At 41.0% G+C, this 13,435-nt stretch overlaps 1 protein-coding gene across 2 annotated transcripts in view; it reads left to right on the top strand.

Annotated features, from left to right (window-relative positions):
- The window catches only part of erc1b (ELKS/RAB6-interacting/CAST family member 1b), an 850,092-nt gene that overhangs the window by 775,540 nt on the left and 61,117 nt on the right, over positions 1-13,435 (top strand). The gene's annotated exons all lie outside the window — the stretch shown is intronic.

The raw sequence follows: 13,435 nt of genomic DNA, 5'->3' as shown, positions 1-13,435 counted from the left end.
AACTGTAAAGCATGGGTCTATTGCAAATTGATATCTTTCTTGTGTTTCCCCAAATACCTTCCCATGCCTCTGAGGAGACTTCAACACCTAGCTCTCTCTCTCACTCTGCAGAGTCCATCAAACTCATGTGAAGGGGGTACCCCCCAATTGCTGATATAGAGTGCTGACAGAAAGTGTACTCTTAGCACTGAGCACTCTCCTCTCTACGTCGGATTTGTAGGGATCAACCAAAAGTGTACTCTTTTTTGAATAAAATCCATAACTTGAAAAAAAACTCAACAGGTCCCTGTTAGCTTGTATTTCCATGCTAACTGATCAAAGGACATCATTGTGTCTCACTCAAATAAATCATCCATGCAAGATGCACCCCTAGCTGCCCAATGTTTGAATCCTGAATCTGTCATCTCTGGTTGAAAACTCAGCATACCCACTATAGGTGTAAAATAAGATGTTGTGCCAATATTGCATTCCCTCTGCTGAATTGCCCTCCATGCTTTAACAGTATTGATAACTATTGGGTTATGGCAGTATACCCTAACTGTCCTCATTTTGTCCAAAAACAGCAAGCTAGTTAGGGGACACCTTGCCTGGGAGGTTTTGATATCTAACCATATTGAAAGAGGTCCCCACAGGCCCAACCACTCACGTAGGATAAAAGCGAGCTTAGTTGGTAGTTTATGTCCAGGAAATCCATTCCCCCCAGTCTGTGACGCAATTGCAGTTTGGCTAATTTAATGAGGAGTCACTTACGATGCCAAATAAAGGAGCTGAACCAGGCTTTCAGTCTCCTGAATGTTTGCTTATTGAAAATCAGGGGGAGCATCCGTATAGGGTACAACAAGCGGGGGAGAATATTTATCTTAATAAGCACTATCCGACCCAGCCACGAGATCAAAGCCTATCTTTGAAGGTCTTATTTAGTTTTGTCAAATAATTGAACAAAATTGGCTTTGAACAACGATCCAGAACCGGAATAATGAATATGCCCAAATACGCAGAAAACCCCTCCCCGCCGTGACCACTTAAGTGGGAATTGATATTCGCCCTCAAGACCTATCTCCTTCGTAAGACTACCCATTGGCATAGTCTCTGATTTTGCAAGATTAATCTTGTACCCTGAAAAGGTGACAAACGCACTGATGCATTGTATCAGGCGAGGCACTGAAACTGCTGGATTTGACAAAAAAAATGAGGACGTCATCCGCATACAACGAAATCTTATGTAATTTTGACCCCACTTCTGGAGCTGATATATTGGGATCCCTATGAATGGCCTCCACCAATGGTTAAATCACCAATGTAAAAAGCAGTGGCGAAAAGGGACAGCCCTCCTAGCTGCCCCTAAAAATGTTAAATTTGCTAAATTACACCTCATTGGTGATGACCGCAGTGAGAACATCACTGTAGACAACTTTTACCCATCTTGTAAAGACTTCACCCAAGCCAAACTGCTCCAGGGTATAGAAAAGGTAGGGCCGCTCAAGTCGGTCAAATGTCTTCTCTGCATCTAGAGAAATTACCAATTCCTGTATTGACTGTTGTTGACACACTTGAATTACATTAAGCAGCCTCCTAACATTATTGGAGGATCTGTGGCCCTTTATGAAGCCCGTCTGGTCCTCTTTAGCAATAGAAGGTCACAGTCTCCAGCCTTAACGCAAGAGTCTTAGAGAGGATTTTGAACTCCGCATTTAAGAGCGAAATGAGTCTGTACGAAGCACAGTTCTCCAGGACCTTCCCTTTTTTTAAAAATTATTGAACGTGGCAAAGTAGGTTGAGTACTTAAAAAGGCATAAAGATTGTAGGCTTTATACATCAAGATATAGAATGCAGAAACAAGGCAATGATGATGAACCACTTCATAACTCTTGTTTGGCTTCAGCTCAAATATTGTGATCAGTTCTGTGCATTAAACTGCAGGAAAGAAGTGAAGGCTTTCAGAGGGTACACAAAAGATTACTGAAAATGTTTCTAATGATACATGATTGCATGCACAGATTGGTTGAGCTGAAATTATTATTGTTAAAGAAAAGGTTCAAAGAAGATATGATTAAGGTACTGAAAATCTTGAGTAGCCTTGTCAGAGTAGATGGAAAGAAACAGTTCCCACTGGCAGATGGTCCAAGAACCAGAAAACCCTCGTTTGAGGTGATTTACAAAAAATCAATGGTGGCACGTGGAAAATCCTGTTTTTAATGTAGTGAATGGTTACACTTTTCAATGCACTGCTGGAAAGTGTGGCAGAGGCAAATGGAGTCATGGCTTTCAAAAGGAAATTGGATAAGCAGCTGAAGATAGAAAATTTACAAAGTACAGGGCAGAGGAATGGGTTTAGCTGTTCTAGTAGCCAGCTAGCCAGCATGGACATGATGGGTTTCATTGTCTCCCTCTGCTTCTGTGGTCATAGCCATGCCTTGATAAACCAAAGGTCGAAGCTAACCAAGCAAGGGAAATTTTACCACAAATTTCAGTAAAGCTTTCTGGCATATCTCATTCCCTGCAGAAACAGGATGTTGTCTGCCTTTTGACTAATGTAATTCTTCTGAGTAATAAATGCAGTAGCATAAAGAGCATACAAATGAAGCACACACGGTCTTTGTCACTTTCAGGTAATGATCCTTAGAAATACATTGAAATTGTCACAACACAGGGTTGACCTCACCAACCCTGTTGACAGTTATTCTCCACATGAGCCAATAGTTCTGATCAAATGTACCCACCCTTTTCTGTTTGTCCTTTTGTCCCTTTTTACTCATCTAACTATTCAACCTAATTTTGACTGTTGATTTAGTTTTTGGCATTAATTCCCGAAGGCTAATCCCATTACCTCATGACTCTCCCAAGTTCCTATTTTCTGCTTTGTTTCTCTTACTTTGTATCAATTACTTCTTATTTTTGGTCCCTTAACTACATTAACTGTTTACTTGTACATTTAGGTTATCATATCTCTTCATAATTTTAAACACATACAGACTAAGACCAGGATCTTTTGCTGCTCCCAGCCGCATGAAGTAAGACATATGGTGAACTTAAATGCATAGGAGGCCAAAATTCTTAATCACAATAGCTGAACTTTTAAAATTAAGTCCTTGGCACATTCAAGGCAGATTGAGATTCCTAACAACAAGTGCCAGGCAATGAATCTGTAAATGTGAAGGAGGAGGTGAGCTTGTTAATGGGAGTGCTAGAAGGTCAGGGTGAGCGTTGGGACAGTGATGGATGTGAGCTCCGGATGGAGTGCAGTCATATGGCTATCTCTTGTTCTGAGGTTCACTCACTCACTTCCATACCCATTTCCAACCTTAGCTGCATAACAGAAGATTTCACCCAGTATCTTCTCATCATTCATGTTCTCATCAGCGGGAAAATACCTAATTTATCAAATATAAATGATGTTTGGCTGAAGGCTTCATTATTCATATCTTATGCTATTAGCACTATCAAGTTAAATCATCACCAACATAAACAGAATACCCATTTAATTTGTATCTGGATCCATTTTGCCTGGTTCTGTTATAACTGTTAGTCTATCTTTGGAGTTCTGCTGAGGGGAACTTCAGACTTTATGTAATACTTAGTATTTTCAGCATTCATGCATCTGATGTCTTTTTCCCTAGATGTTAGTGATTAGATTAGATTACTTACAGTGTGGAAACAGGCCCTTCAGCCCAACAAGTCCACACCGACCCGCCGAAGCGCAACCCACCCATACCCCTACACTTACCCCTTACCGAACACTACGGGCAATTTAGCATGGCCAATTCACCTGACCCGCACATCTTTGGACTGTGGGAGGAAACCGGAGCACCCGGAGGAAACCCACGCAGACACGGGGAGAACGTGCAAACTCCACACAGTCAGTCGCCTGAGTCGGGAATTGAACCCGGGTCTCTGGTGCTGTGAGGCAGCAGTGCTAACCACTGTGCCACCGTGCCGCCCTGTGATGATGACAAACTTGGTAGAGAGAGAAAATTGCACCTTGTAAGCATATTACAGGAAACTGGTGGTTTCTGGATGATTCCGCAAAGCTTATCAGAAAATAACCAATTAGATCAAAGGAAATGGTACTATGCACAAATAAAAACTGAGCTCGATGTTAACCAGTCAGAATTTTAAAAGGCAACTCAGTCATGAAGTAGTGCTCGTCCTGACATTAATGATGAAGTCTTAAACTTTTTTTTTCAGAAGTAACTAACTATATTAGACTTGTGGAGATGGTGCATTTGAATTTTCAAACTAGTTTGTGAAGGTGTCTTTGACTAAGCTTACAAAAAGGCTGGAAGTCACATGGCACCAGTTCATAGTCTCACAGGTCACCTAATGAAGGGCAGCACTGCAAAAGCTTGTGACCTGGTGTCGTGTGCCTTCTGACCTGTCCACCCCAGTCCAACATGGCACCTTCACATCTTTACAAATAGGCTGGCTTTTGGCATGAAAAAAACAGTAGCGATGTCAATGAAAAGTCATTCAACAGAGTGTCTGAAGGTCAACCTCACTATAATTTTGCACTTTTTTTTAACTTGTTCCAATGCTCTCTTCCCTCTATAGTCAATAAACTTGAAAAGATTAATTTCTTGGATTAGAGAAGAACTAGAGATGGTATTGCATTAGGGCCAACTGACTCTGTTCATCTTCTCGCAACGTTATTTGAATTTAAGTTTGAAGAAGCACACTTTCCAAATCTGCTGAAGTCACAAATATTGGGAGTGAGATTTCTACCTTTTTACAATACTGACCTTTGTGTGGATGACACCAAAATTGGTGGAGTTGCAGATATTGAGGTGGATTGTCAAAGCATACAGTGGGATATAGATGGATAAGAGATTTGGGCAGAGAAATAGCAGATCTCGTGTAATCCGGACAAATGCGAGGTGATGCATTTTGGAAGATCAAACTCAGGTGCAAATTATACAATAAATGGCAGAATTCTTAGGAGCATTGACATACAGTGGGATCTGGGTGTACAGGTCCACATATCCCTGAAAGTGGCAACACAGGTGGATAAAGTGGTCAAGAAGGCATACAGCATCAAATATAAAAACTTACAAGTTATGTTGTAGCTGTACAAAACTTTAATTTGGCCATATTTAGAATACTGCATGCACTTTTGGTTGTCACACCATTGAGAAGGTTTACCAGGATGCTGTCTGATCTAGAGGGTTTCGTTATGAGGAGAGGTTGGATAAACTCAGATTGTTTTCACTGGAGTGACAGAGGGATGACCTGATAGAGGTCTACAAAATTGTGAGAGGCATAAATAGGGTGGATAGACAGAGGCTTTTTCCCAGAGTGGAAGGCCAACTGTAAGAGGGCACAGATTCAAGGTGAGAGGGGGAAAGTTCAGGGAAAAGGCATAGGGAAAACTTTTCACACAAACGGTGTTGGGTGCCTTGAACACACTGCCAGTGGCAGTGGTTGAAGTAGGCACATTAGCAAAGCTTAAGACGTATCTTGATCGGCATGTGAATGGGAGACGAACAGAGGGATAGAAACCCTGCGTGGACAATCGATGTTTTGGGCATAAGCCCTTCATCAGAAATGTGATGAAGAGCTTATGCCTGAAACGTCATTTCTCTTGCTCCTCGGATGCTGCCTGACCTGCTGTGCTTTTCCAGCACTACACTCTCAACTCTGATCGCCAGCATCTGCAGTCCTCACTTTCTCCCTCCTGACTTTCAGACACTCAAATAATTTCAGAAATTGAGAGAAAGCTTACCGGCACCCATGAGGGAAATGGTCTCTTACCATTTATGTGAAGATGGGTAAAGTGGAATAAAGGCAGTGTTTACAAAAGGAAACAGTTAGATAGATTAAAGCTTTCCACTGATAGATTGCATTCTGATATTCTGCACTAAGCACCATCTTGAAGAGGCCTCTGAATGATGGCCTTCATGATAGTACTCCATTCAATGACCTGCATCAAAAGCAATTGCAGTTTATTGGGAGGAATCTTTATGTCCATGCCTTTTTTGACTTCAGTAACTGTTTTGCAGATGCATGCTTGGCAACATTCAACACAAATTCACATTTTTTGAAGTAAAAAGATCCATAGCTATATGGAGAAAGAAGGCCAGTTGGTTGCATTTTCCATAAAGCCAACACTGATGGAGTAGGCTAAATGGCCTTCTAATCTGTAACATTCTGCTGCTGTATTCTGATACCAACACATTTCAGTGTTACCAACAACAATTTAAAGTAATCATTTCTGAGATCTTTCAATCTTGTAACACAAATAGATAAATTAAAACTGAATATGTGATCAGAAATGGAATTGGCTCAATTGGCTGGTTGCAGCAATGTTATGACACAGTTTAAATCTGTAATTCAAGTGTAATTTTGCATAACTACTATTAAAAGCCACTTATTTTTCAACTATAATTGTTGATGTCAATTATGTTAAGCTCAATTTTACTGCCATTTCAAGCTACACACATCACTATTGTGAAAATATATTTGTGTACCAGAGAACAGTGTAATAGCAGCTGTCTGAATATATGATAACAAGTTATGATTTTGAGCCAAAATTTTAATCCTCCATTTCCAGTGTAATGCAGGCATTTGACTGTTAGTACTTTCAACCAATTGGGACTAACCATATTTTTGCATTTCCAGTAGAGTGTTTCCTTTATCTTATACATGTAAACAATAACGAGGGATTAATGTTCAGGCAGAACACCCTTAAATATGTGAGGATGATTGATACCCAGTCAAAGCAAGTGGAACCTTAAACCTCAGGCCAAACTAATTGCATCCAACTTGAGAACAAAATCTGCAACTACTTGGGAGTTGCCCAGTAACCAACGTGGCAGCCATTTGTTCTCTTTGTAAGTGAGAGAGAGAGCTAATCATTTTCTGTGCGTGTACTTTGTGATTTACAAATGACACCATAACCACTAAACACATGGTTTGACAAACATATATTTTAAATTGTATATAGGTCTGACTTCTGTGCTATATTTTACTTGTATCCACTGTCCAGATGTTGGGTTCCATGAAGTGAGTGTTCACCAACCTTGAAAATAACATGAGCACAAGTCTTCACTTCTGTTTCACTCCTTTATATTGTATCTTTATTAGGTTGTAATACTTACTAATGTCATGAGAGTCCATTGACATCATCCAAATGTATTCTCTAAAACTATGGTCTTGTGAACCTGAGGAGATCAACCACTGAAACCTGAAAGAGCTGGCAAATCAACTTAAAAACATGACATGAAATTTTGGGAATATCTTGCATGAACTATCATCACTGAACAAATTTTGCTCATTGTCTGGCGGTCTATCCAACCTAATTACTTCCTTGAGAACAAAAGAGCTAAAGGACTGCTAGGTGCTGTATGTAATCTTTTGTACATATACTTCTACTAATTATATTACTCTAAGTTGGCTCCCTCCCCAAGATGCACCCTCATATTGTGTCAACTGCAATTCAACTCTCCCTCTTGGCATCGAATCTGTTGAATCATTGAACGAGTACAATACTCTGGCTTCACCAATTATCATAAGAAAAACGAGTAGAATTCTCATTAAGCCAGAAAGATCTTGTTTCAATCTGAGCAGCCAGGGAGAGAATACGGCTCCTTAAAAATCAATGAGACTGTCTGTGTGTGAAACCACTGCAGATGGGGGAGATAATAAGCTATTACTTCACATCAGTTTCCACTGAGGAGAAAGACTTGGAGGCTGAGGAGCTTAAGGAAATAAATGTTGATATCTTGAAAGAAATCCACATTACAGAAGAGAAGGTACTGGAGGTCTTAAAAAGCATAAAGGTGGATAAATCTTCCAAACCTGATCAAGTGTATCCAAGTACATTGTGGAAAGCTAGGGAAGAAATTGCAGGTCCCCCAGAAGAGATATTTGTATCATCTACAGCCACAGGTGAGGTGCCAGAGGACTGGACGGCGGCCAATGTTCTAGCTTTATTTCAGAAAGGCTGTTAAGAGAAGTCTGGGAACAATTCACTAGTGAGTCTGATGTCAATGGTGGGTAAGTTGTTGGAGGGATTCTGAGAGATAGGATTTACATGCATTTTGGCGACAAGGATTGATTAGAGATAGTCAACATGGCTTTGTGCATGGGAAATCGTGTCACATAAAGTTGATTGAATTTTTGACAATGTGACTAAAAATATAGATGAGGGGAGAGCAGTAGATGTTGTCTACATTGGCTTTAGTAAAGGCTTTGACATGGTTTTGTATGGTAGACTGATTAGTAGTTCAATCACATGGGATTCAGAGAGAACTTGCCAATTGATACAAAATTGGCTTGACGGGAGGAGACAGAGGATGTGGTGTTGTTTTTCAGACTGCAGGCCTGTGACCAATGGGGTGTTCCACAGGGCTCGGTGCTGGGTCCACTGTTGTTTGTCATTTATGTAAATGGTTTGGATGCTGCGGCATGGTGGCTCAGTGGTTAGCACTGCTGCCTGACAGTGCCAGGGACTCAGGTTCGATTCCAGCCTTGGGTGACTGTGTGGAGTTTGCACATTCTCCCCGTGTCTGCGTGGATTTCTTCCAGGTGCTCTGGTTTCCTCCAACAATCCAAAGATGTGCAGGCCAGGTGAGTTGGCCATTCTAAATTGCCCGTAGTGTTAGATGCATTAGTCAGAGGGAAATGAGTCTGGAAGGGGTTACTCTTTGGAAGGTCAGTGTGAACTTGTTGGGTCGAAGGGCCTGTTTCCACACTGTAGGGAATCTAATCTAATCTAATCAGACTGAGAATTTAGGAAGCATGGTTAGTAAGGTTGCAGATGACATCAAAATTGGTGGTATAGAGATCAATTAAGCCAATGGGCCAAGGAGTGGCAGATGGAGTTTAATTTTGATAACTGAGAGGTGTTGCATTTTTGTAAGGCAAACAATGGCAGGACTTATACAGTTTAATGGTAGGACCTGGAGAGTATTGTCGAATGGAGAGACCTAGGAGTTCAGGTACGTAGTTTTTTGAAAGTTATGTCACAGATAGGGTGGTTAAGAAGGCGTTTAGCACACTTGCCTTCATTGCTCAGACCATTGAGTATAAGAGTTGGGATGTCATGTTGCAGTTGTACAGGACATTAGTGCGGCCACTTTTGTAGTACTGTGTATAGTTCTGGTTGCCCTGCTATAGAAAAGATATGATTAAATTGGGGAAGGTTCAGAAAAGATTTACAAGGAAGTTGCCAGGAATGGAGAGTTTGAGTTAAAAGGAGAGGCTGAATAGGCTGGGACAATTTTTGCAGGAGCAGAGGAGGTTGAAGAACAACGTTATAGAGGTTACAAAATCATGAGAGGCATAGATAAGTTGAAAAGCAAAGGTCTTTTTCCGTAGAGGTGGGGGAGCTCAAAACTAGGAGGCATATTTTTAAGGTGAGAGAAGAAAGATTTAAAAGGGACCCGAGGGGCAACATTTCATAGAGGGTGGTTCATATGTCAAATGAGCCAGAGTAAATTGTAGATGCTTTATTTAAGAAAGGCTGTAAAGAGAAGTCTGGGAACAATAGAGTAGTGAGTCTGATGTCAATGGTGAGTAAGTTGTTGGAAGGATTCCGAGATAGGATTTACATGGATTTTGACAGACAAGGACTGTATAGTTACAACACTTAAAACACGTTTGAACAGTTGCATGAATAGGAAAGGTGTAGATGAAAATGAACCAAACACAAGCAACTGGGACTAGTTCAGATTGGGAAATTTGGTCAGCATGGATGTGTTGGACCAAAAGGTCTGTTTCGGTGCACTATGACTCTATGACTGTATATTATAGTCAGTCAACTTTCTTACCTTTATAATTTAGAAGTACTTCCAGCACAAAGCAAGCTAACATAAGGAAAGCAGATTCTACCATGATTTCTGTTAGTACATCCACTGGGTGGTGTTTACCTGCTTATGCCAAAGTTAGTGCAGAGAAGTATAGAAAGAAACACCATTCTCCAGAGAGAGAGAGCCAGACACGTTAACCAAGCTGCACTTTAGGCTAACCTTGAAATAGTGCTGTCAGCAAATATTTATAAAGGACAACAGTTTCCAAACCCTTGAAGCTACTGGTATTTAAATACAGAACTGTGGTCACCAGGTAATGTCCCGAAAGGCAGCTGCTGCTTGCTAGCTAACCAATAATATGTCCATTTATTTCTATGGATATTCTTGGACAGTTCAACCTGACATGTGTGCTGGAGAGATATTAACAATAACTCATACATTTTGATCAGCAGATGCTGATGTATTGCCAGTAGATCAGAACTGTAGATTATACAATTGAATTGAATTGAATTGAATTTATTGTTATGTGTACTGAGGCACAGTGAAAAGCTTTGTCTTGCGAGCAATACAAGTAGGTCACCTAGTTAAGTAGCATAGGTAAGTAAGAATAGGTTAACAGCGGCAAGGACAAAAACACAGGTACAGGCAAATATTAAGAGTTTGTTGGTCCATTCAGTATTCTAACAACAGTAGGGTAGAAACTGTTTCAAAACCGGCTGGTGCGTGTTCAGGCTTCTGTTCCTTCTCCCCAATGATAGAGGTAGCAGAAAAACATTGCCAGGGTGGGATGGATCATTGAGAATGCTGGCGACCTTTGTGATTGGCCAGGCCCGGTTCACCAGTCTCTGTAACCGTCTCCGATCTTGAATGGTACAGTTGCCATACTAGGTAGTGATACATCCAGACAGAATGCTCTCGATGGTGCACCTATAAAAGTTGGCAAGGGTATTCGTCGGCAGGCCAAATTTCCTCAGCTGCCTGAGGAAGAAGAGACATTGTTGGGCCTTTGTAACCAGTGCTTCCACATGAAGAGTCCAAGAAAGCGTGTTGTGGATGATTACTCCCAGGAGCTTGACAGTCACCACCCATTCCACTTCTGTGCAGTTAATGTGTAGGGGGGGGCATGAGTGACATCCTGCCGAAAGTCATTAATGAGTTTCTTGGTTTTGCTGGCATTGAGAGCTAGGTTGTTCTCAGTGCACCATTTTTCCAGGTCTTCCACCTCCCATCTATAGTCTGTTTTATCTCTGTCTGAGATTCGACTGACTATGGTGGTGGTCATTAGCGAACTTGTAAATGGCATCTGTCTGGTATTTGGCGACACAATACAGTGAGTACAGTAGGGGACTGAGTACGCGCCCCTGGAGGGCTCCAGTGTTGAGCATTAGTGAGGATGAAATATTATCCCCAATCTTCACCGATTGTGGCCTGTGGGTCAGGAAACTGAGGATCCAGTTGCAGAGAGTGGGACTTAGTCTGAGGTCACTAAGTTTAGTAAACAGTCTTGAGGGGATAATAGTGTTGTAGGCCGAACTGTAGTTAATGAGTAGGATTCTTATGTAGCTGTTCTTGATGTCAAGATGTTCGAGGGAGGAGTGAAGGGCAAGTGGTATGGCATCTGACGTGGATCTCTTGGTCCGATAGGCAAATTGGAATGGGTCAAAAGTAGTGGGGAGGCTGGAGTTGATTAATGCCATGACCAGCCTTTCAAAGCACTTCATGACCACCGAAGTTAGAGCCACTGGACGGTAGTCATTGCAACATGCTGCAATACTGCACACCTAATCAAGGGTTTAATCATAGAGAGTAAGGGTACATAGAGCATGCATATAAATTCACACTATTAAAAAATATTCATGCTGCTCATCTCTCCCTGAAACAATGAACTACACAATAGATTAAATGTGGAGCCTATGCATAAGTTTTCATGCTCTGCATAGTCAGGAGGCTTCCATTGATACTGTAAAAGAAAAAGTAAATGCTCTGACAGTGAAAACAATATGGATACAAAAGAAATGGTGAATTTAAGTGGTTTTTCAAACAAACCTATGAACACAGTTATTCATTTTTGTTCAGAAAGAGTCAAGCTTTAGATAGAGAGACACAAAGAGAGCAACAGATTAATGCTGACCTATTGGTAACATTTACAATTCAAAATCAATTCACTCTTTACCTACAATTTGTTTAGCCAGCTGCATTGAGTGAATGCAACTAATTATTCGCTTGCAGTGGAGAATCCAAGAAATTTTATGAGGTAATATTTTTTGTGTATTCATCGACACAGTTAATTTTGTTATTTTCAGTTTGTTACTGTACAAAATTAACTATTCAAATAAATAATGGTTTCTGAGGTAATGTCTGGAAATGTGAAGACAGCACAAGCTAGAATATTCTTGTGTCATCAGGTGTTTTGTTTGCTTTCTGTAAAGGTGGCAGGATACCTGATGTGGCATTCCATGGCTTGGCTCACCATATCTTCCTCTTATAAGGAAATATGGAGGACAAGGTGGACCTTTCTCTGAAATCAAGTCATTGGAAGTGGAAATCCATTCCCAAGTGAGAACTATTGCTCAGTAAGAGACCAGTAACTGTCACACTCCACTCATGACATCATGTCTGGAAGTTGTCTGTTATCACAAGGATAAGGATGTCAGGGAAATGACCTTTTTGGGGGAATGAGGGTTTCTGGGATTGGTAAATAGGGGAAGGGTTGAGAGGGACAGATGCAAGGGCAAAGCCTCTTCGCAACCACCTCTACACTGTTCTCCCTCAAATCTCTGGTGATGAAATAATTACAGCCCAGGAGGAAATAGGCATTCAAGTGGTCCTTCATTGGTCACTAATCACCTCAGTTGGTGATAGGTTGAGAAGGTCAAGTTTGCGCTTGCCCACTCAGAACTTTAAGCAATACAGAAAGGCAGCAGGGTTGTGGGATGCTGTCATCCCACCAGATTAGCTTGCCTTTCAACCTTGAGGTCCACCACCTTTGGGACTAAAGCTTTCACCCACCAGAGCAGTTTAGAGAGTATGTTATCTTCTCGCCCATCCATAAAAGTGCATTTTCAGAATAGGACAAAAATTGCTGATTTAGCTTTGTTGGTTAAAAGGCATTTCATTAAAGTGACCATGCACTCATTCGCTATTCTGAATGGAATAGAGTTTATACTGTGGCCCAGATTTTCATGAATTCGGGATGCCTTTATAAATAGGAGGGATCAAGTTCTGGGATTCAAACCCACAATCTCATTGCTGGCAATTCTCTCAGGTGCAGGCTACGGATAAAGATAATCAGCCTACCACAATCCATCTGCCATTTTCAACTCCATTGTACATTTCACATACCGCTATTAATAATTTTGATGAATTTGGACCCATTCTATTAGGTGACATGGTTCACACTATTTCAGAGGACTAATGAACCTTGGGGGATCCTAAATAAAGACTTGCAGCATTGCCTTTGAAGAGTATTGCCCTTCTTTCCTTCTCATAAAGCTGTCAGTCAATCACTCATTTGTTATGTCAGTCAGAATAAATTCTTAATTTTATGTTGATTCAAATATATTGACAAGAATTCTTCAAAAAATAACTTCAATGTTGAGCAAACAAAGCTTGCATTCCCATCTGCAGCTGTCAACAGTTATCTGCTGAACTTAAGTGCATTAGTTATTCTTGGAGTTCAGCTAGGCATTCAT

Source organism: Hemiscyllium ocellatum, chromosome 19 (assembly GCF_020745735.1).
Source record: "Hemiscyllium ocellatum isolate sHemOce1 chromosome 19, sHemOce1.pat.X.cur, whole genome shotgun sequence".
Taxonomy (NCBI): domain Eukaryota; kingdom Metazoa; phylum Chordata; class Chondrichthyes; order Orectolobiformes; family Hemiscylliidae; genus Hemiscyllium; species Hemiscyllium ocellatum.
The sequence above is the reverse complement of the archived record's forward strand: the minus strand, read 5'-3'. Positions and strand labels throughout refer to the sequence as shown.